The sequence below is a fragment of the Spermophilus citellus genome (genome assembly GCF_964194105.1).
Source record: "Spermophilus citellus genome assembly, chromosome: 6".
NCBI classification, from domain to species: domain Eukaryota; kingdom Metazoa; phylum Chordata; class Mammalia; order Rodentia; family Sciuridae; genus Spermophilus; species Spermophilus citellus.
In genome coordinates this window covers 166,766,512-166,792,351 of record NC_138187.1, presented here as the reverse complement: position 1 = coordinate 166,792,351, position 25,840 = coordinate 166,766,512, and the positions used below count along the sequence as shown (strand labels likewise).

Genomic DNA, 25,840 nt, shown 5'->3' with positions numbered 1-25,840 from the left:
AAGGATGCTATAGTAAGGATAAATTACCTACCACAGGCAGATAATTTATCAATTTTCAAAGCTATCATAAGGATAATGTTAGTATTAAAGGTCACAGTGCAGCTGTTGTATCAGTTTTACATGCCATAATGAGGCTATCATGTTTCTGTTATAGCATCTATTCTGTGCAACCATTTTGTCAGCATTATCTAATAATATGAATAAGATAGTATTTAAGGTCACATGGCAACTATTCTATTTGTTTTAGATGCTGTAGTACTATATTACATTATTATTAAAGACTCAGGGAAGCAATTTTGTTATATTTAGATGGCAGAGTATGGATATCATGTTAGTATAGTATTAAAGGCTGCAAGAAAACTATGATTCCACTTTTAATAGCTATAGTAAAGGCCATAGAAGAGATCTTCAGTTTTAGATACTATAACAAGGATGTCATATTAATAATTAATAATAATATAATAATAATATAATAATTATATTAATATAATATACATGGAATTTACAATATTAGTTTTATGGGTTACTCTATGGATGTTATATTATTATTAAAAGTCACAGGGTAGTTGGGCTGGGGTTGTGGCTCATTTGTACAGTGCCTGCCTAGCACATGTGAGGCACTGAGTTCAATCCTCAGCAGTACATATAAAAAAAAAAAGGTATTGTTTCCATATACAACTAAAACAATATTTTTAAAAAATTCAGTGTAGCTATTATATTAGTTTTATATGTCACAGTATGAATATTATATTAATATTTAAGACCATAGGGAAGCTAATATATTGTTTTTAGATGGTATCTATGAATATATATATATATATATATATATATATATATATATATATATATATATATATTTAATATATATATTTAAATATATTAAATTTTAAAAAGTATTAAAGCCCATGGGAAAATATTTTATTTGTTTTAGGTGCTAGTTTATCAATATCATATTAATATTAAGGGACCTTGGCAAATGTTATAATATGGATATCATATTAGTACTAAAAGCCATAGGACAGCTATTATATTAGTTTTAGATGCTATAATATGGACATTGCATTAATATGAAAGGCCACAGGAAAGGTATGTTATTAGTTTTAGTTCCACAGTATGGATATAATACTAAATTACACATTTCAGCTACTATGTCAGTTTTTGATGCCATAATATGGATACCATATTAGTTATAAAGTTCACAGGGGAGCTATTATATCCATTACAATTTCATAGTATGGATGACATGTTTGTATTAAAAGGTCACAGGCAGCTCTTTAGTTTTAAAACTAATATTATATCCACATTATAGCATGTAAAACTGATATAAGAGCTTTCCTTTGGCCTTAAAGCTTCCCTTTGGCCCTCAAGGGTTCTGTGTTTGGGACTGGGGTCTCTGATGGCTTCATGAATGTGGCATGCTTGGTGGCTAGGAAGTTTTTGTGCCAAGACGAGGAATGCCTGGATGCTAGGAAAACTTCTGTGCAAAGACACAGGATGCCTACCTGCTGTACCAATGCCCTGCATTAGAAGGCTTTCTGCTAGAGTCTTATTGGCTTTGACCTTGATCGCAGGCACACAGCTCCTGGGAATAAAGAAACACTCTTGTTATACAATAAAAATGTTTCACCAAGCTCCCATGCTCATGGACCTGCCCACCTAACAGTAACTGTAAACAATAAACTTTCTTGATAGCTACACAAAGCTTCTAACATTGCATATTGTAACTGTAGAATGTAACTGAGGAATAAACTGCATAACGTTGCTAACTCTATAACCTGCCAAATGACACAATAAACAATAGTACATTACTGATGCCAATGACCAAATTCAACCTATTGATATAAATAAAGCTGGCAGCTTGACCATTCTGCCATTCTGTCATTCTGACTCTGCATCTTCTCTCTTTTTATTTTCCTTACATTTAATATTAATATCCATACAGTTATCTATAAAGCTAATATAATAGCTACCCTGTGTCCATATTATTGATATTACATTAATATTAAAGGCCACAGGGAAGCTATAATATTAGTTTTAGTTGCAATATTATGGATATCATAGTAGTATTAAAAGCCATTGAAGGTATTATCTTAGTTTTGGATGTATACTATTTATATCATAATATGATTAAACACCACAGGGTAACTATTAATTTTAGATCTTATATTATTGATATAACAGGCCAAAGGGCCACTATTATATTATTTCTAGATAGTACAGTATTGTTTTAGTAAGCTTTGTTTGCCATTGTGTCTAAAATTCCTGACAAGAACAAATTTTAGAGAATGAAAATTTTATTTGACACTTATATTTTCCAGGTCTCAGTCTGTAGAAGACCAACTCCATGGCTCTTGCCAAAATGGTATAGAGGTAGGAAGTAAATCAAGACATGGCAAAGAGAAAGCAGATAGAGAGTTCTGCTCACCAGAGACAAATATACACTCCAAAGAAATGTCCCCAGTGGCCCATCTTCTCCAGCTACACACTACCTTCCTAAAGTTACCATCCAGTTAAACACTATCAGAGGATTAATGTCCTCACTAGGTTAAGGCTCTCATACCCAAATAATTTCACCTTTAAAGCTTTCTTACCTTTTCTCACACATGAGCTTCAGAGTAACACTTCATATGTAAACCATAACATTGTGCCCTTGGCCCCAAAAAGTTCATGTCCATCTCATGATGCAAAATACATTGAGTTCATTTCCAAGAGTCCATATGTTCTTAATAGTTCCAGTATTCCCCAAAAGTCAAAGTCCAAAACCTCTTCTAAAACTTAAGGAAAACTCAGCATGAGACCCCATAAAAATCAAAGCAAGCTACATAATCCAACATATAATGGCATAGATTAAACATTTCCATTCTGCAGGTGATAAATAGGGGCATAGAAAGAAGAGATGGGACCAAAACAAGACCAAAATCCAGCTGGAAAAACAAGATCTGTAGTTCCACATCAAGCATGCTAGGCGAGCGCATTACCGCTTGAGCCACATCCCCAGCCCAACAGATTACTATTAAATGCCAGAGGTCAGCTATTATGTTAACTTTATATGCTATCATATGGATATGCTATATTATAGGGTTTATTGCTATCATATGGATACTTTACTTAAAATGACAAGGGGGCTATTTTATTACTTTTAGAGGGCATAATATGGATAAAATATTAATATTAAATGCCACAGTCTAGCTATTATATTAGTTTTAGGAGATATAGTTTGGGTATCATATTACCTATAAGGGCCACAGGGCTAATATTTTATCAGTTTTAGATGCTATTATGGGTATCATATAAATATTAAGGCCAAAGAGCAACTATTATATCAAGTTAAGATTCTATAATAAGGATCTCTATTGATATTAAAGGATACAGAGCAGCTATTATATCAATTTCAGATGCAATAGTATGCATTACATTAGCTTTAAGGGCCACAGGGAAGATATTATATTAGCTTGAAATGCTACAGTATGGATAGTACTTTAGTATAAAAGGCTATAGGGAGGCTATAATGTTAGTTTTGGATGTTATGGAATGAATATTATATTAACATTAAATGTCACAGGGAAACTATTATATATTAGTTTTAGATGTTACACTCTTAATATCATATTAGTATTAAAGGTATTGTATTTGTTTTAGATCTATGACATGTATGTTATTGTTTCAGTCATCTTTTTCGCTGCTTTGACCAAAGGACCTGACAAGAACAATTTTAAAGGAGGAAAAGTTCATTTAGGGGCTCACAGTTTCAGAGATCTTAGCCAATAGATGGCCAACTCCATTCCTTGGGGCTTAAGGTGGGTCAGAAGAGTGTGGTGAAGGAAAGTGGTGATCAGGAAGCAGAGAACCTAAGCTCAGCTCACCAAATATGTACCCCAAAGGCACAGCCTCAATGACCCACCTCCTCCAGCTACACACTATCAGCCTGCAGTTACCACTCAGTTAAGGGGATTACTAATTTGGGTTAAGGTTCTCATAACCCATTATTTCACTTTTAAACTTACTTACATTGTTTCACACATGAGCATATCCAAACCAATTATATGGTATTAAGGCCACAGTGCATCTATTATTTTAAATACTGCAGTATGGAGATTATATTAATATTAAAGGCCACAGGGTAGCTAATATATTTTATTAGCTTTAGATACTATAGGATGGATATCATATAAATATCAAAGGCCACAGGGCAACTATTGCATCAGTTTCAGATGTTCCAATATGAATATCATATTAGAATTAAACACTCCAGGTCAATAATTATGTACTATTAGATACTCAAGTATGGATATCATGTTAGCATCAACATGGTAGTCTATTGATTTTAATGCTATCCTATAAATATCATATTAGTTTAATGGCCACAAAGCTGACATTATATTAGTTTAAGGTGATACAATATCATATTAATTCTATAGGACCTATTTACCAGTTTTACATGGAGCACCTATTTATCAGTTTTAGATCTATAATATGGATATTAAATGAATATTAAATTTTATAAGAAACTTTTTAAATTGGCTTCACAGGTTATAGGAATGATGTAACATTAATATTAAAGGCCACAGGACATCTATTACATCAGTTTTGGAGGCTATAATGTTAGTATCAAAAGCTACAGGGGAGCTATTAAGTTTAACATGCTTTAGCATGGATGTCACTTAGTATTAAATTCTATTGCACACCTACTTACTTGTTTTAGATATTATAGTTTGAATCTATTAGTAAAAGACCTCCGATATCATTTTTTTTTGCTATAATATGGAAATAATATTATTATTCAAGGTCACAGAACAGTTATTTAATCAGTTTTCCATGCTATAGTATGAATAACAAACCAGTAATAAAGGCCACAAGATAGATATTATATTAAATTTAGTGGTCACAGTATGAATATTATGATATTAAAGTCTAGAGGGCAGCTATCATATTAGTTTTGGATGCTATACTATCAATATTAAAGGACACAAGGAAGTTATTACATTAGTTTTTCATGGTATATTATAAATATTATATTAGCACTAAAGGCCACAGAGCAGTTATTACTTTAGTTTTAAAGAGTACAATATGTTTAACATATTACATATCATATTAAAGGGCCGAGGCAGCTACTGTATTAAGTTTAGGAGCTACAGTATGGATAGCATATTAGTATTAAAGTCCACAAGGTATCTATTATACTAGTTTTAAATCCAACATTATGGATATAATATTTGTCCTAAGGACACAGGACATATGTACTATTAAATTAAGATGCTATATTATGGATATAATATTAATATTTAAAGCCAGAAATCATATATTATGTAATATATGCTATTATATGGATATTATAGTAAGATTAAAGGACACAAATCATCTATTATGTTAGCTTGAGTTGCAGTAGCATGGATATCATATTGGTATTTAAAGCCACAGTGCCACTATTTTATTGGTATTGGACATACTGTAGCACAGATATCATATTAATATAAAAGCCACTGGGAGGCTATTATATTAATTTTGATGCTATACTATAAAAATTGTAATAGTTTCAAAGTTATAGGGCAGCTACTATACTAGTTTTAGATGATAAATTAACGATTATATCAGTTTCAGAGGCTACAGTACAAATATGTTAGTATTAAAGTGAACAGGTTAGATATTATATTGGCATATAAATGTCATAGGGAAGCTACTAAATTAGTTCAATATGCTATAATATTGACATTGCATTGATATGGAAGACCACAATTCAGCTATTGTATCAGCTTTAAATACTGTAGTATGAATACCTATTAGCATTAAAGGCCACAGGGCACTATTATTCTAGTTTTAGAAGCTTTGGTATGGATATTATATGGCTATTAGAGATTACAGGCTGACATTTCATCAGATTTAGATCAACAGTATAGATATTTTATTAATATTAAAGTTTTATATTCTGTTATAATTATTATATTACTATGAAATTCTATAAGGCTGCTATATTATCAGTTTTTGGTGCTATAGTATATATGCACTATCAGTATTAAAACATCACTTGACAGCTATTACATTAATTTCAGAGGCCACAGTTTTTATCTCAATATTAAAGGCTACCAGGCAGCTATTATGTTAGTTTTAGATGCCACAGTATGGATACTATGTTTATAATAAAGGTCACAGAGCAGCTATTATATTAGTTTTTGGAAAGTATAGTATGGACATCTTTAATATTAAACACAACAGGCACCTATTAGTCTTAGGTACTATAGCATGGATATCATTAGTATTAAAGACCACAGGGAAGCTATTATAAGATTTTCTAGGTACCATAGTGCATATCATATTACTCTTGAAGGCCAAAAGGAAGCTATTTTATTCATTTTAGGTCTATAGTATGAATATAATATTAGAATAAAAGGCTACATGGAGACTATAACGATGCTACATATGAATAAAATTAGTATTAAAAGGCTACAGGACAGCTATTCTGTTAGTTTCAGAGACCAAAGTATTGATATTAAATTAAAGCCAAAAGCTACAGGGCAGCTATTATATTAGTATTAGATGCTACAGTATGGCTATCATATGACATTTATAGGCGACAGGGCACCTATTTTATTACTTTTAGATGCTATAATATGGATATTAATAGTAAAGACCAAAATTCAGATATTATATTGGATTTATGTGCTATAGTATGGACATAATATAAGTATTAAAGACCAAAGGGCAGCTGATATAGTACTTTAGGATGCTACAGTATACATATTACATGAATATTAAAAACCAAAGTCAGCTGTTACTTTGAGATTGCATATTATAGATATAATATGATCATAAAAAGACATAAAACAGCTCTGATATTAAGTTTATGTGCTTCTCTGTGGAGATTTTATTATTACTGGAATTCACTGGGCAGATAGTATATTAGTCTTAGATGCTATAATCTGGATATTACATTTTAATATCAATAGTATGGGTAAATATTAAAGGTCACAGAGAAGATATTATCATATTAGCATTAGAAGCTACAATATGGATATTAGGTTTGTATGAAGTCCACAGGACAACTAATATATTAGTATAAAATACTATAGAATGGACATAACATCACTATTAAAGGCTACAGTAGAGCTATCATATTTATTTTACATCGTGTATTAGGATATTATATTAGTATTAAATTCCACAGGGAATCTATTAACATTAGTTTGTCATGCTATAGTATTGATACCACATTAATGTTAAATGTCACTTTCCTGCTACAATATTAGCTTTAGATTCTAGAATAAGGATATTACATTAGTATTAATTGCCAAAGAGAAGCTATTTTATCAATTTTATAATAGTTGGATATCATGTAAGTATTTAAAGTCACAAGGCAGGATTTATATCACTTACATTTTACAGTATTAATTTTATACTAGTATTAAAGTCCACAGGGCAGTTATTATATCACTTTTTGATGCAATAGTATGGGTAAATATTAATATTAAAGGCCAAAGGATTAGGGTTACTGCCCATGGATTGAATCCCCAGTACCCTCCCCCCAAAAAGATTAAAGTACTCTAAAGTAAAACCTTAGGACATGGTTACATTTTCTCAAACACCTACTTGTTTAATTATTCATACAGTTAATTACTAGTAACTGACACTCTTAGCTAGTTCTATATTATATTATGAACATTTATAACACAAAAATCAAATAGTTCAAACTAATATAAAATTCAAAGTATGTGTGCTGGGGTTGTAGAGCACTCACCTAGCATGTGTAAGTTGCTAGGTTTGAGCCTCAGCACCACATAAAAATAAATAAATGAAACTGAAGGCATTGTGCACAACTACAACTCAAAAAAAAATTTTTTTTAATTCAAAGTGGGTTGGGGATGTGGCTCAAGCAGTAGCATGCTCGCCTTGCATGCGTGTGGCCCGGGTTCGATCATCAGCACCACATACAAACAAAGATGTTGTGTCCGCCAAAAAACTAAAAAATAAATAAAAATTCTCTCTCTCTCTCTCTCTCTCTCTCTCTCTCTCTCTCTTTAAAAAAAATTTCAAAGTATGTGCCTCTTTTACATATTTCATGTTGAAATAATAACATATGTAAACTTATTATATTTTATGCTGTCACTAGGTTCTAGGTTTTCCTTCTTAAAATGTGATCACGACAGGGGGAAAAAATGACATTTTAGAGATTTTATTTCAACTCATGGTTTAACTTTCCTGAAAGAGTGACTTTATAAAAAAAAAAGTTCTAATGGCAAACTGACTCACTGTGACTGAATCACTTATCCCAAAGAGTCCCTGTGTCTATTTTATTTCTATGCATACCTTTTAGCAGCAATATAATCAAATATGTGTCACTGGGACAAATAGTAAAAGAAATAGTCATCTCCTCCAAGAACTCTGCAGGAAGTGGTGAGCCAAGAGAAGCAGAGGTGTCAACTCAGTCCAGGAGTGATATTAGATGCTGCTGTGTTGTGGGAAAACACTCTACCTTTTAGAAACCACAAGGAGCTATGGATGCCCAGACTCTTGCATGATTCTAAATCTAGTTGAAATTCTAAGTAATTTTATTGTCACTAGCTCATCATGAAGCTCATGACAACTAAAGGATCAATGGGGCAGGGGATGTAGCTCAGTGATAGAAAGATTTCCTAGCATGCAGGAGGCCCTAGGACCAACCCCCAAAACCAAAATAGGAAAAAAAAAAAAGAATTTGTGTCTTATTTGTGTAATCAAATAGAAAATGAATAATCATTCCTCTTAGGGGCTGGGGATGTGGCTCAAGCGGTAGCACGCTCGCCTGGCATGCGTGCAGCCTGGGTTCGATCCTCAGCACCACATACAAAGATGTTGTGTCCGCAGAAAACTAAAAAATAAATATTAAAAAAAAATAATAATCATTCCTCTTAAGGAAACATGTTGGATCTAAAACACTTGAGACTCTCAGAATCAAAATACTCTCCTTATAGTGTATTGCATACCTAGACCATCATGAACAGTGGTGTCACGTCATAAATCATGTTCACATTAAGCATACCATCAAAATGACAAAAAAAATTATTGACTGTTGATAAGAAAAATGAACATAATCTAGCTTAGGAAATTATTAACACAACATTACGATAACATTAGGATAAAATGTAATCATGGCATTTCTCACATAAAATAACTCTAAATACTAATAAAAACAGAATTTCAAAAGAATGTCAAATTTCTGAAATCAAAAGCAAATTGATACATTTTTAAATAATATTTTGAACAGAGGCAAAACACTTAAAGAGTTCTCCCGTAAGAATTCCTGACAACATAAAGTATCATGCTCATTAAAAGGCCCATCCTTTGTATGCAAGGAATAAGAGAACTTTCTGATGAATGTAGAACTTTAATAGGACATATGGACATGCTTTCTAATTTTTTTTTTTTTAAAGAGAGAGTGAGAGGGGGACAGAGAGAGAGAGAGAAAGAGAATTTTAACATTTATTTATTTTTTCTTAGTTCTAGGCGGACACAACATCTTCGTTTGTATGTGGTCCTGAGGATCGAACCCGGGCCGCACGCATGCCAGGCGAGCACGCTACCGCTTGAGCCACATCCCCAGCCCGCTTTCTAAATTTTAGAGAAGAAAAAATATCTTTTTTTAAAAAAGCTTATTTTGAGTAAATGTATCTGAATTACAAAAAAGCAGCTACTGACTTGTCTCTTACATTTTGAAATGATTTGCATCTCAGGAAATTTCATCTATGATAATTCTAAATATCATGAAATATCAATAGTTGACATTAAAAATATCATCATCCCTCTTTTTTTTTTTTTTTAAAGAGAGAGTGAGAGAGGAGAGAGAGAGAGAGAGAATTTTCAATATTTATTTTTTAGTTCTCGGCGGACACAACATCTTTGTTGGTATGTGGTGCTGAGGATCGAACCCGGGCCGCACGCATGCCAGGCAAGCGCGCTACCGCTTGAGCCACATCCCCAGCCCTCATCATCCCTCTTTTAAAACTTTTTTGAAATTTTCTTAGAATAATTTCATATGAATTTGGAAGAGGCACTGTGGTATATGTATGTATGTGGAAATACATGACCTTTTTAAAACATCTTTATTTTTAGTTGTAGTTGGACACAATACCTTTGTTTTATTTACTTATTTTTATGTGGTGCTGAGGATTGAACCCAGGTCCTCGCATGTGCTAGCTGAGTGCTCTACTACTGAGCCACAACCCCAGACCCAATATATGATCTTTTGAAACCATACCTCTCATGCTTGAGTCCTGTCAAAGACATCTTCTGTGTGTGTGGTGCTGGGAGGGACTCCATGGTCTCTCACATGCCAGGCAAGTGCTCCGCCACTGAGCTGCACACCCAGTCTCAAACATGTCTTAATAAATGGAAATTAATTAAAATCATTTGATTATGAGCATTTCCAAACAATACAATTCTCTCAAACCTATTCTCTCAATCAAAAAACAAAGTAAGCTAAAAGTAATTTTTGAAATATTCCTTATAAAAAATAGAAGTCCACAGAATTAAAAATTCTATAAAGGGCTAGATTTGTGGTGCAAAGGCAGAGCATTTGCCTGGCATGTGTCAGGCCCCGGGTTCAATCCTCAGCATCACATATAAATAAACAAAATAAAAAATAAAATAAAAAGATCCACTGACAACCAAAAAAAAATATTATAAAAATTCTGTAGACAACTGAAAGAATATTAATCAAAAATTGAATTGGAAAAACCTACTGCACAGAACTGGAAACCTGGAGGCCATGGGGAATTACATTACAGAATAAATCTAAAACAAGAAAATGAATCAATTAGCATACAAAACCTTGGACTGCTACTTAGAGTCCTCCCACTGGATGGGATCCTGGGATCATCAGGGCTCAAGGCTGGCTGTCATCTGCCCTTTAACAAATTCTACTTTTGTTTCAAATGTTCATTATCTATAGAGAAAATAAAAAGAGAGAAAGGTGACTTTTCTAAAGTTATTTTATGGTATATCGAATTCTGATACAGTCAAGATAATTCATCCAATGCAGGATGTCAGTGTTTATACAACGGTCCTTATTTGTTCACCATTACAAATATACTGCCAATTAGCACAGCAGCCAGGGAGCTGCTCATCCTAAACTAGCAGGGGCAGAGTCTGGAGGAGTGGGAGGGAAGGTCAGGAGGAGGAGGGGGCCTGGAAAATGGGTGGGGTCTGGAGAAGAGGCAGGGTCTTAAAGAGGAGGAGGATTGGGCTGGAGTTATGGCTCCATGGTAGAGTGCTTGCCTAGCATGTGTGAGGCACTGGGTTCAAACCTTAGCACCACATAAAAATAAATAAACAAAATAAAAGCATTTTGTCCATGTGCAAAACAAAAATTTTTAAAAAAAGAGAGAGAGGAAGGTGAGGTCTGCAGGAGGACTAGGACAGGAAGAAGGGAAAGGTCTGGAGGAGAGTCAGGATCTGAGGGAGGGGGAGAATGAGTCACAAGGGGACAGGGCTTGGCAGATGGGTGGGACCTGAGGGAGGGACAGGCCCTAGAACATGAGTAAGACATAGAGGAGAGGCAGGGTAGGAAGGAGGGGGAAGGTGGTTCAGGAAGAATATGGGTGGGGTCTGGAGAAGAGGCAGTGTCTGGAGGGGGAAGCCTTAGCAAGAGGGTCCTGGAGGGGTGGCTTCTTGCTAATTAAACTCTCCACCAAAACAAAAATGTGTGGCAGTGGTAGCTCAGTGGTAGAGTGCTTGCCTAGCATGTGTGAGGTACTGGGATTGATCCTCAGCACCACATAAAAATAAATAAAAAACTAAAAAAAAAAAATTTAAACAAAACTAAGCAAAGATTAAAGAATAAAAATGTGGTTCATTATTAAAAATACAGGGGATGTATTTTTAATAAATTCTGGCTTTGTTAGAAGTAATATATTTAAACCTAAGCGGCTCAGAAGGCTGAGGTAGAAGGATCTTGAGTTCAAAACCAGCCTCAGCAAAAGCAAGGCATGAAGCAACTCAGTGAAACTCTGTCTCTATAATACAAAATAGGGCTGCCCCACACCAGGCATCTCCCTCAGGCTGCTCTGAAGAGAAGGGAACCCCGGGCATCCGCAGAGACGTGACCCAAGAGAGTCCCCACACTGGCGTCTCCTCCAGACGCTCTGAGGAGAAGGGAACCTCGGGCCTACTTAGAGACATGAAATGTGAGGGTCCCCAACCCTGGCATCTCCCTCAGGAAACCATGGAAACCCTAGAAACATACCACATGAGGGTCTCCAAGACAGGCATCCCCCTCAGGCTGATCTGAAGACAAAGGAACACGGCATTCCTAGAGCCATGACTCACGAAGTCTGTAAGCCAAAAGTCGGCTGAGGCTGCTGTAAGGAGAAGGGAGCTCTGGGAGTCCCTGGAGGCATGACCCACGAGGGTCCCCAACCTGGGTCTCTCTCACAATCTGCTCTGAGAAGGGAGCTCTGCCCCTCTCTGTGGAGTGACCCAACACTCCAGTGAGCTGGGGCTCTCCCGGGTTGGTCCTGAGGGGGAAGACAGCTTCTCACTCTCAGGGACGCAGCATTAAAGATGGCGGTGAGGCCCTGCCCCTTCTTGACCACGCCCCTTTGGCCTCATGCAGGTGCACTAGCTGCTCATGGCTCAGAGGCGGGGCCTCTCCCAGCTCCCTGGTGAATGTCAGCACCTTCTTCCAACCTCAGCAGTTACTGAATAAAATCTGTTCCCACTGCTGTAACTAGGTCTTGCTGTGGCACCATGAGGAGTGGAATCTCAGGAGAGGAGAAATGGAGTCCAGAAGACCCCCACCCTGCACTCCACTAGGCCAAGGGCTGCAGCAGCCTGAGGCAGGTGGGCAGAGGCACAGAGGGAGGCTTCCACAGGGAGTCTAGACCCTCACTCAGGCGCCCAAGGGCAGAGACCACCACAAAGGCTTCTGGGACATGTAGTCTTTGAGACTGAATGACTTATCCAGGGTCATTTTAGAATCAGGAATTTTAAGAAAATCTGTTAATTCCCAGCCCAGGATGACCACTGAAGGAGGCTAGAAGAACCTGAACTCAGACCAAATTTCCAGTAGCCTCTGAGAGCATTCTAGGTCACTCAGTCTGTCCTGCCTGTCCAGCTCTCACCATAGATGCCTCTGGGAGCTGCAGGCTACACAGATTCAGGGTTCTCAGGGATTCTAGACAAGTGTAGTCTGGTGCTCTGCTCACACAGTCTTTGCCCTTCAGGACCATGGAAGTTGCATGCCATGTGCTGGCCCAGGCACCCTGGAGGACACAGGCAGTGGACTCTGGTGTTTTACCCATGCAGCCGTCACCCCAGAAGCCTAGGGGCTGCAAGATGCACATTTACCCTCATACCCCCAGGATTCTGGGTAGTGCAGTCTTGAATTCTACAATACAGCCAAGATGCAGAGGTCTCTGTGAGCTGCAGCTACTCAGGAACCCCTAGTGATTCTGAACAGTGTAGTATGGGATTCTGACCATTCAGCCCTCACTCCAGAAGCCTATGGAGGCTTCAAGTAGCACTTTAACGCTCATACACCCACCCAGGATTCTGAGCAGTGTAATCTAGTCTTCTACAATGCAGCCCCCACCCCCAGAAGGTCTCTAGAAATTGTAGGCTACACACTCAATCAGGCATCCCTAGGGATTCTGGACAGTGTAGTCTGGTGTTCTGCCCATGCAGCATCACTACAGTGGATTCTGGGAGCTGCAAGCCCCCAAGGATCATGAGTATTATAGCCTGGTGCTATGTTCAACTGTACAGTGACTACTTAGAGCTCAGAACCCTTAGGAATTCTGAGTATTGTGGTCAGTTTTACTCAGTAAGCTCTCACTGCAGAAGTCTCTGAGAGCTGTGGGCCATTGATTATTCTGGGTAGTGCAGTCCATCCTACCTAAGTGGACTTCACCATCAAAGGTCTGGGATCTGTGTAGCACAAGCCTGCCTAGACACCCCTGAGGAGTCTGTGTAGTGCAATACAAAGCTTGCCCCAGCAGTACTCAAAAGGTAGGTGTCTGGGAGCTGCAGGCCCCCAGGGATTCTGGGTAGTTTAGTCTTGCCTTCTGCCTCCATAGCCCTCACTGTGGAAGCCTCTGAGAGTTCCAGGCCACATGGACATGGGCACCTCCAAGAATTCTAGGTAGTATGCTTCAGCTCCCTACCCTGAAGCCCTCACTACTGCAGATCCTGGGAACTGTGATCCCCCCTGAAGATTCTGGATAAGGTAGTCCAGTGTTTTGCCTACATGCCCCTACTGCAAGGGCCATGAGAACTGAAGGCCACATGCTTGCCTTGGTACTGAAGACCTCACTATGGAAGCCTCCTGAAATTGCAGGCAGCACATTCACCAGTGTGTCCCCAGGAATTGCAGGTAGTGTAGTCTGAGCTGCATAATGCACAGCTCTCACTTGGGAGGCCTCTGGGGGTTGCAGGCTGCATACTCACCTGGGAAACACACCTCACCAAGGATTCTGGATACTGCAGTTAAGTTCTCAGCCCAACAGTCCTCACAACAGAGGATCCTGAGAGCTGCTGACACCGAGATTTGTGGGTAATATAGTCCTGTTTTTCCTACTCACTGCAGAAAATTCTGAAGCTCAAATTCCCCCTTAGGATTGTGAGCAATGCAGTTCAATAGTTTGCCCATTCACCACAGAGGATTATGGGAGCTGCAGTCCCTGATGGTTCTAGATAATGCAGTCTAGGGTTTGCCTGCACAGTCCTGCTGAAGATCACAGGAGCTGAAGACCCCATGCTTTCCCTGGTACCCTAGAGATACTAGGTAGTGTGCTCTAACAATACAACTGTCACCACAGAAACTTCTGGGACTCACAGGGTTACAGGGTATGTAGGCATCCCCAGAAGTTCTGAGCATTGAAGTCAGGTATTTTGCCCTTGCAATTCTCACCCCAGAGGCTCCTTGGAAGAGCAGGCACCCAAAAGTAATTGGTAGCATAGTTTTATTTTTTTGTCAGTACAACCCTCTCTGCAGAGGTCTCTGCAAGCTGCAGGTCCCCAAGAATTATGGGTACTACAGTTTGTCATTTGACCCATGCTGCCCTCACTTCAGAAGGCTCTGGTAACTACAGTGATGATTCTGTAGTTACCCAGGATTCAGGGTAGTGCAATCCATCATAATCCTTATGTCTCTCACCCTAGAGGCTCCTGAGAGCTACTTACTGCATTTTCATGAGCCCTTATTCTCAGGCCCCAGTGAGACTACAGGCACTGGGACCTCCTTGCACCACCTTGAGGGGGCATTTGTTTCCTTAGACACTCAAGCCACACAAAATGCATTGACACACCATAATAATGAGAAGCCAAAGCCTCAGTAAGAAATACTGTTGTTGTTGTTGGGCTGGGGATGTGGCTCAAGCCGTAGCGCACTCGCCTGGCATGCGCTGGGGCGCTGGGTTTGATCCTCAGCACCACATAAAAATAAATAAAGATGTTGTGCCCACTGAAAACTAAAAAATAAATATTAAAAAAAGAAATACTGTTGTAAAATAAGTTCTGCTAAAATATTACCTGAGAAAATAAAGAACATGGCAGAACTTACTTTTCAGCACACCACGCAGTGCACAGGAAGCTTCTTGCTCATGTTTTCCTCAGATGGACCTCAGTCATCCTGAATCCACAGTGGAATCTCCATGGGTAGGTGCCAAGGAGAAGGAAGCTCTGGTCCTCACCATAGATATATCCACCAGGCATCCCCAGGCCATGGTATCTTTCTAGGTGTGTCCCCAGGTTAAAAAAAAAAAAAAAAAAACCACTGGTCTGCACCTTAGATAGAGCCCCTAGGAGTCCCTAGATATGGCATCTCTCAGGTGGGTCCCCAGGAGATGGAAGTTTGATTAGAGCACAGAACACAGCCCCCAAGCAACTGATCAGAGAAAGTGGCCCCCTGCTGGCCACTGTAGACAGTGCAGGATGCTGGGTGTTCACTGTTCAGAGCTGCACCCCCTTGGGCTAGGCACAGTGAAGCTCTAAAATTCATACTTCTGACTATTCCAGGTCATGATTTTGGAAATCAGAAAGAAAAAGAGCCTACCATCCTATGTCTTGATCAGAATGAATGGAGATAGCAAACAGCAAAATACATGGCCCATAGGCAAAATTTCATTGATTTCAGCAATCATGTAGAGGAAACAGTGAAATTTATAAACTGGAATAAGAAAAATTTTAAAACATTAATATTTCAAATAGAGATCCCCAAATTTGAAGTACTTTCATGTAAGTCTTAAAGTACAATCATTCTTTCAGAAAATCTTGAAATGTTTAGAAAGAAATCAAATTAAATATAAATAAATGCAGATATACTTTTTTCAGGTCTCAATATAATTAAGATGAAATTATCTCAAACCTGACCTGAAGATTCAGTGCATTCCAGAAATTCCCAACAAACTGTTTTTAAACCTAGATTAGACAGCACTGACTGCAAAAGGATACACTTCAAGAAGCCACACATATGGATGCCAGAACCTACCAAAATACTCTCTAGACTTGCATTTAAAATGGGAAACTGTAAAACTCTAGAAGATGTGCATGATCACATGTTTCATGATGAGGTTCTAAATACAGCATGCCCCAAAAAATCCATGAAAGCTGGGGATGTGGCTCAGTGGTTAAGCACACCTGGGTTCAATGCCTGTGACCAAACAAACAAACAATAACAACAACAAATCCTTGAAAGAAAAACCTGATAATGTGGACTGTATTAAACTGCTCTGTAAAAAAAAAAAAAAAAAGTCATATTAAGGAAATAAAAAGACAAGTCAAAGACTGGGGGAAACATTGGAAAGTATATGTCTAAAACAAACTTGTGTAAAAAATATAGTAAGACACTCAACAATAACACAACATAATAGGTAAAGATCTGAACAGACAATGCACAAGAAAGATACAAGATGGCAAAGAACCATAGAAATGACTCTTAGTATCACCTGTCATGAGGAAAGCACAAACTAAGACCTCAAGGTGCACTGCACAACTACTAAGCTTCTAAGGTCTTTACTAACTGCAGTATCAACCATGAGGATGATGAGCAGCCACAGGAACTCTTATGCATTGCTGGTACAGCACACAACAGCTCATCACTATCAAAAAAACTGGCCATTTTCCGCAAAGTTAGACATGGTATCACCATATGGTCCTAAAAATATAGACAACTGCCTCAAAAATGTATATCTAGAAAACAGCAGGCAATTGCATATAGTAGTTCTATTCACAATGCCCCAATACCTTAAGCAATCAGGATGTGCTTCAATGGGTGAACAAATAGCATAACTGCTATGAATCCATGCCATGGAGGCCCTGGTGTCTCTGAGCTCCCCCAGGTCTCTTCTCTAGTCTGGACCCTGGACTGCCTTTACCTTTGCACATGTCACAGAGGGAAAAGTGAATTCTGAATAGAAACACCTGTATATGCAGCTGATAAACTCAGGCTCAGTATGCAGTTGCTGCCTATGGAAAGAGATTAAAAAGTTCTGGATGTGGGTGGTAAATTCAGAAAAATGCAAGCACAACAACCCAGGCCTGCATCTTTGTTGATAGGAGCTTCCTGAGGAACAACAGACAAACATGGAGGCAACTCCAGGATCCCCCACAGAACCACATCTAAGGGAGAACCTGGAGGTGGCTGCCATTAGGACCCCTGTGACCCACCTCTGATTAGCTTAGAGGACATTATGCTACAGCTTCATACCACCATCCCAATTTTAATTTCCTCTCTTTCCTCAGGTTGCAAATGCATCCTGAGCTTGGATTCTATTGATTTAGTGTTGCAGAGAGCTGTGCCACTACCTAGTCCTGATGCACAACCTCAGAAATTCATGTTCTGGTTATTCAACATACGTTTGCATATTTTAGCTAAAATAGAGCCCATCGTCCCATGTTTTGGTCCATCAGAATCTTTATCTTTATACCCTAATCTTTATCTTTATATCCTACAGTTACCACCCAGTTAATCCCTATCAGTGGATAATTAGGTTAATGATTTCATTAGGTTGGTACACTGATGCAGGTTAATGCTCTCAGGATCCAGTCATTACACATCTAAATTTTCTCTCATTGACTCACATATGAGATTTTTTTAAAGGACAACTCATACCTAAACCACAATAGTTATGGATACCATAAGAACATGAAAGGACACAGGGCAGCTATTATATTAGCCTTAGGTGCTACACTATGGATATCATATTAGTATTAAAGATCACAGGGATATACTATTTTGTTTTAGATGTTATAGTATATATATTATATTTGGATTAGAGACCATAGGGTAGCTATTATATTAATTTTTGATGCCATGTTGTGAATATTATTTTAGTATTAGAGGCCATGATGTGGACATTATATTAACATGGAAGCTGTTGTATTAGTGTTCAAGTCCACTCTACGAATACTATGTTTGTATCGGAGGCTACATGTGGACACAATAGCATCAAAGGCTACTATGGATAATACATTAGCATTAGAGGCTGCACATGGACAACATATTAGCATTATCACTCCACCATAACAGTATTATGACACTGCCATATCCAGGAAGGTGGCACATACCCTCTGGTGGTCATTAGGACCCAGCACAGAATGCTTCAATTAAGTGGTGTATGGGCATCCCCTGACATTCCTGAGAAATGGATGAAATTCAGTACTGTATCTAGATTACTCAAGGCCATGATTTTGGAAATTCAAACTAAAATGAAATCCAGTATTCTTGTTTTTTAAGAAATGGTGATTGAACAAGTTATTTAAACCATATTGAGTGAAATGAATGTAGACAAAAACAGAAACTCCTACAAAAATTAACTCATAATAGTCCGTAACTAAAATGTGGTAAAACTAAAATAAATCCGAAAAAAATAAGAAAATCTATGTGATCTTAGATTTAGTGATGGTAGTGTACATTTGTTTCTGGTATAAGGGGTTGAATGCAGGGCCTCAAACATGCTATACAAACTTTCTAATACTGAGCTACTTCTCCAGTCCTTGATGATGAGTTTTAACTCACAATACCAAATACCAACTGACTGAAAAAAAATACCAATAACATGGACTTTATAAAGTTCAATTTTTATGAAGTGCACTGTTGCAGGCCAACAATCCCAATTACTCAAAAGGCTGGGGCAGGAAGATTGCAAACTTGAGCCCAGCCTAGGAAATTTTTTAAAGGATGGGATATATCTCAGTGGTAGAGCACTTGCCTAGTTTATGTGAGGCCTGGGGTTCAATCCCCAGCACTACACACACACACATTTTTTTTCCTACTCTGTAAAACATGGCAAATAGTTATACAAAATTATGTTCAGCATCCCATATCATCAGGGAATCATAAATTAAAATGATAGTGAGGTAGTATGGCACAGCTATTAGAACTGCTGAGCTCTAAGAAACAGCAGTGCACCAACAGCTGCAGGATGTGAGATACCAGCAGTCTCAGGCATTACTAGGAGAACATGTGGCATGGCCACTTTGGAAGATGATGTGCCAGTTCTTCACAAAACAAAAAAGTCCAATCTATGACCCAACAGTGTCCCTCTAAATTACCTTCATTTAGAGAAATTCTTTGAAAAAGTATGTCAAAACAAAACTAGCATGTAATTATGCATAGCAGCTCTATGATGCTGATCAGATCATAAATAAGAATGTCCTCCCATAGCTGAATGCATAACCAACACAGAATATAAAGGAATGAACTGCCACCCTACACAGAGACATAGATAAATCCTACCTGGTACACTGATAAGTAAAATAAGCCAGATTGAAGAGGCTACATGCTGTATGGTTTACCTTTTATGAAATTCTAGAAAAGACAAAATTACAGAGGAAAAGTTTTGCAGGATGAGGCCCAGGAGCCTCACAGCACAGGAGTCTCCATCTACATGGAGTTGGGGTGCACCACCCTTCCTGTGGTTTTTCTCATGACCATCCTCCATCCTGAAGCTGCCCTAGAGCCCACCAAAAGTCCTTATTAAAGCACAAGGCCCTCCTAGGCCCCCAGGAGATTCTACAGGATTTAGGAGCTCTGTGCAAATAACCAAGATAAAAGAATCAATATGAGAACAAAAGATGCTCCTAACACCTCTATCACTCAGAAAATATGAAGATTTTAGGAGTGCTGCACCAGGAACTGGGTGCAGAGGCTGAATGTGTATTTCTTTTTTTTCTTTTCTTTTTTTTTTTTTTTTTAGTTTTCGGCGGACACAACATATTTGTTTGTATGTGGTGGTGAGGATCAAACCCAGGCCGCACGCATGCCAGGAGAGCAGACTACCACTTGAGCCACATCCCCAGCCCTGAATGTGTATTTCTTATTATGTCAAAGCCCATAATCTGGAACAATAATAAATTCATTGCTCATAATGAAACAATGAATTAATTATATGGCAGAAACTGGGAGCTAGATGGGGTGAGAAATTATGATAAACGAGGGATGAAGGCAGAGGGATCTATGTCATAACGGATCAGAATCCACTGACTGCAGATCAGTATAAATTCACAGTTTGCTTAAAACATTCAAAGATGGTTCCACATAAGCATAGTTAAAACTAGGGAATATGAAAAGATTAGAATACATATACACTTCTTTGCATTGTCAGTTGTGTGGATCAAGATGCAAGATGAAATATGTTTTATAGACTTTTTTAAAGACCTTTATTTTATTTTTTTTTATGTGGTGCTGAGGATCAAACCAGGTGCCTCACACATGCCAGATGAGTGCACTACCACTGAGCCACAGCCCCTGCCAGATGAAAGATTTTAATATCACTCTCTAATCAAAGGAGCCAGGACTCTTTGAAGAAATGGCTGATACTAAGAGTAAGACAGTAAATATATAAGTCAGGGTAATTAAAATATAAAAAAGAAAAAACTTTGGGTCAAAACCAGAAAATATGTTAAAGGACAACAGGAGATAATGGAAAGATCTCCAATGGAAAGAATTCCCAATGGTTAAAGTAGGGATGAATTGAGCAGCAAAGTATTATTTGAAAGGGGGGGAGGAGAACAAAAAACAGCTTAAGGAAACTATCCAGATGACTGATATATATAAATGACTGAATACACAAACAAATGAGGTTGAGTAGAAACCTCTTGTGCAGAAAAATTCCATATAATTCAGAGAGACACAGTCATCAAGGAGGTAGAGCTAACTCTCTGATCCCTAAGCATGGGCTCTGCATTATGACTTCCTCCAGAAGAACAGACAATGTGGACATTCAAAAAAAGTAACTTCACTGTAAGGAACCTGAAAGACCCTTCCTCAAGCAGGTGAGCACAATCAATACTACCATTTCACCTTGAGGGCTTGAAATGATACAGCTGCTTTTCATCTCAGTGACCAGCTTCCCCCAGTCCAATAGCCCCAGGCTAAATATGAGAAACACAAGGAAACCTGAAAGGCACTGCCTCAGCCAGGTGAGCACAGTCAATACTAATATGACAATAAGGACAAGAGATGACAGAGCAGCTCTTCACCTCTGTGACCTGCCTCCCCCAGACCCACAGCCCCAGTTTAAATATGAAAAAAAGGAAAATTCAAAAAAATTATAAAAAAAATACCTGACAAGTCATCCTCAATGCTCTCAAGGTCATCAGAACAAGGAAGTTCATAGAAACTGTCACCCCAAGATAAGTCTATGGAGACATGATGACTGGATGTCATGTTGGCTCCTAGATGGGATCCTAGAACAGGAAGACACAGAACTGAGAATCCAAAGGATATGTGACTTCAGTTAATGGTAACATTCCAGTATTTTTTCTTCATGACAAATGGTCTAAGATGTTAACACTTTAGAGACAGCTCACCTAAGTCATAACAAGGTAAGAAACCAGATTGAGGCTACCTGGGAAATCTCTGCACTTTCTTTTCAATTTCTGTATAAGGATAAAACTAAGCCTGGCATGGTGGCACATGCCTGTAATCTCAGCATCTTGGGAGGCTGAGGCAGGAGGATTTCGAGTTCAAAGCCAGCCTCAGCAACTTAGTGAGGCCTTAAGTAACTCTGTGAGACCCTGCCTCTAAATAAAATATAAAAAAGGGCTGGGGATGTGGCTCAATGATTAAGCGCCCCTGGATTCAATCCCCAGTACCACCACACCAAAAAAAAAAAAAAAAAAATTAAACTACTCTAAAGTAAAACCTTAGGACATGGTTATATTTTCTCAAACACTTACTTGTTTAATTATTAATACAGTTAATTACTGGTAACTGACACTCTTAGCTAGTTCTGTATTTTATTATGAACATTCATAACACAAAAATCAAATAGTTCAAACGAATATAAAATTCAAAGTATGTGTTTCTTTTACATATTTCATGTTGAAGTAATAACATAAGTAAACTCCTTATATTTTTATGCTGTCATTTGGTTCTAGGTTTGCCTTCTTAAAACTTGATCACTAGAGGAGAAAAAAAAATGACATTTTAGAGATTCTATTTCAACTCCTGGTTTAACTTTCCTGAAAGAGTGACTTTATATTAAAAAAAAATCCTAATGCAAATTGACTCACTGTGACTGAATCATTTATCCCAAAGAATCCTTGTCTCTATTTTATTTCTATGCATACCTTTTTAGCAGCAATATAATCAAATATTTGTGACTGGGACAAATAGTCAAAGAAATAGTCATCTCCTCCAAGAACTCTGCAGGAAGTGGTGAGCCAAGAGAAGCAGAGGTGTCAGCTTGGTCCAGAAATTCTATTAGATGCTGCTGTGCTGTGAGAAAACACTCTACCTTTTAGAAATCACAAGGAGCTATGGATGCCCACACTCTTGTATGAGTCTAAATCTAGTTGAACTTCTAAGTAATTTTATTGTCACTAGCTCATCATGAAGCTAATGACAACTAAAGGATCTATGGGCTGGGGATATAGAAAGATTTCCTAGCATGCAGGAAGCCCTAGGACCAACCCCCAGAACCACAAAAAAAAAAAAAAGAATTTGTGTCTTCTTTTTATAATCAAATAGAAAATGAATAATCACTCCTCTTAAGGAAACATGTTGGACCTAAAACACTTGAGACTCTCAGAATCAAAATGCTCTCCTTACAGTGAATTGCATAGCTAGATCACCATAAACAGTGGTGTCATATCATAAACCATGTTCACATTAAGCATACCATCAAAAAAAAAAAAGGCTTTATTGACTGTTGATAAGAAAAATGAACATAATCTAGTTTAGGAAATTATTAACACATTGGAAACATATGATACTGATATCAAAATCCTCCAGGACAAGCCAAGCACTTTGACTCATGCCTGACATCTCAGCTGTTTGGGAGGGTAAAGCAGAAGGATCACAAATTTGAGGCTGACATTAGCAATTCAGCTAGACCCTGTCTCAAAATGAAATTGTAACAAAGACTGGGGACATATGTAGTTCAGGGCTTGCATAGCACAAGCAAGGACCTGGGTTTAATCCCCAGTACCAAAAAAAAAAAAATTTCTCCAGGTGAGACATCTGACAACTATGGCAGGTACAGAACAAGGCAGAAGCCATTATGTCAGCCTCCTCAAAATGATTAAAGTAAACCTGCACTTTGTTCAGCTCACAATACTAACATGTCTGATTTCTGCTTCTAATAATTCAAATGCAACCATTTAAATATGATCAAAAGTGCATGTACTTTTCTAATGAATCCAATAAATATGAGAGATATACTCAACTGTATTCTAAAAGCCACCTTATAAGCACATAGGGGAACCAACATTAGGATAAAATGTAATCATGGCATTTCCTACATGAATAACCCTAAATACTAATAAATACATAATTTCAAAAGACAAATTTCTGAAATCAAAAGCAAATTGATACATTTTAAATTATATTTTGAACAGAGGCAAAACACTTAAAGAGTTCTCCCACAAGAATTCCTGACAACATAAAGAATCATGCTCATTAGAAGGCCCATCCCTTTTTATGCAAGGAATAAGAGAACTTTCTGATGAATATAGAACTTTAATAGGACATATGGAAATGCTTTCTAAATTTGAAAAGAAGAAAATATATTTTTTAAAAGCTTATTTTGAGTAAATGTATCTGAATTACAAAAAAGCAGCTACTGACTTGTCTCTTACATTTTGTAATGATTTGCATCTCAGGAGATTTCATCTATAGTGGTTTTAAATATTATGAAATATCAATAGTTAACATTAAAAATATCATCATCCCTCTTCTCTTTAAAAATTGATTTGAAATTTTCTTAGAATAATTTCATATGAATTTGGAAGAGGCACTTTGGTATATGTGTATATGTGTAAATACATTATCTTTTTAAAAATTTTTTTCTTTACTTTTAGTTGTAGTTCAACACAATACCTTTGTTTTATTTACTTATTTTTATGTTGTGCCAAGGATCAAACCCATGGCCTCGCACGTGCTACTCGAGTGCTCTACTGCTGAGTCACAACCCCAGCCCCAATACATGATCTTTTGAAACTATATCTCTCATGCTTGAGTCCTGTCAAAGACATCTTCTGAGTGTGTGGTGCTGGGATGGACTCCATGGCCTCTCACATGCCAGGCAAGTGCTCTGCCACTGAGCTGCACACCCAGTCTCAAACATGTCTTAATAAATGGAAATTAATTAAAATCATTTGATTATGAGCATTTCCAAACAAGACAATTCTCTCAAACAAAACAATTGTCTCAATCAAAAACAAAGTAAACTAAATTTTTAAAATATTCCTTATTGGTGTAATCAAATAGAAAATGAATAAAAAAAATAGAAGTTCACAGAATTAAAAATCCTATACAGGACTAGAGTTGTGGCACAAAGGCAGAGCATTTGCCTGGCATGTGTTAGACCCTGGGTTCAATCCTCAGCACCACATATAAATAAACAAAATAAATAAATACAATAAAAAGATCCACTGACAACTAAAAAAATATTTTAAAAATTTTGTAGAAAATTGAAAGAATATTAATTAAAAATTGAATAGGAAAAACCTATTACACAGAACTGAAGGCCATGGGGAATTACATAGCAAAATAACTCTAAAATAAGAAAAAGTAATGAATCAATTAGCATACAAAAGCTTGGACTGATAATTAGAGTTCTCCCACTGGATGGGATCCTGGGATCATCAGGGCTCAAGGCTGGCTGTCATCTGCCCTTTAACAAATTCTGATTTTATTTCAAATATTCATGATCTATAGAGAATAAAAGAGAGAGAAAGGTGAGTTTTCTAAATTTATTTTATGGTATGTCAAATTTTGATAATAGTCAAGATAATTCATCCAATGCAGGATGTCAGTGTTTATACAACAGATGTGATTTGTGCACCATTACAAATATATTGCAAATTAGCACAGCAGCCAGGAAGCTGCTCATCCTAGACTAACAGGGGCAGAGTCTGGAGGAGGGGGATGGAAGGTGGGGGGGGAAGGGGGCTGGAAGATAAGTGGGGTCTGGAGAAGAGGCAGGGTCTTAAAGAGGAGGGTTGGGCTGGGGTTATGGCTCAGTGGTAGAGCACTTGCCTAGCATGTGTGAGGCACTGGGTTCAAACCTAAGCACCACATACAAATAAATAAACAAAATAAAGGCATTGTGTCCATGTGCAACAAAAAAAAATTTAAAAGAGGAGGGTGAGGTCTGGAGGAGGGGCAGGACAGGAAGAAGGGAAAGATCTGGAGGAGAGACAGGGTCTAAAGGAGGGGGAGAATGAGTCACAAGGGGGCAGGGCTTCACAGAGGGGTGGGACCTGAGGAAGGGACAGGCCCTGGAACATGAGTAGGATGTAGAGGAGAGGCAGGGTAGGAAGGAGAGGGAAGGGTGGATCAAGAGGACAAGCAGGGCCATAGAATATAGGTGGGGTCTAGAGGAGAGGCAGGGTCTGGAGGGGAAGGCCTTAGCAAGAGGGTCCTGGT

The 25,840-nt window shown here is 37.8% G+C and overlaps 1 long non-coding RNA gene across 1 annotated transcript; it reads right to left on the bottom strand.

Moving 5' to 3' along the window:
• Positions 1–1,449: 1,449 nt before the first annotated feature.
• On the bottom strand, positions 1,450–25,125 carry LOC308652603. Its single transcript, XR_014022837.1, has 6 exons — positions 25,004–25,125; positions 21,532–21,654; positions 10,805–10,912; positions 10,226–10,348; positions 2,592–2,774; positions 1,450–1,582 (listed from the first exon to the last, which is right to left on the bottom strand). It is a non-coding gene; the product is annotated as an uncharacterized lncRNA (long non-coding RNA).
• Positions 25,126–25,840: the final 715 nt, after the last annotated feature.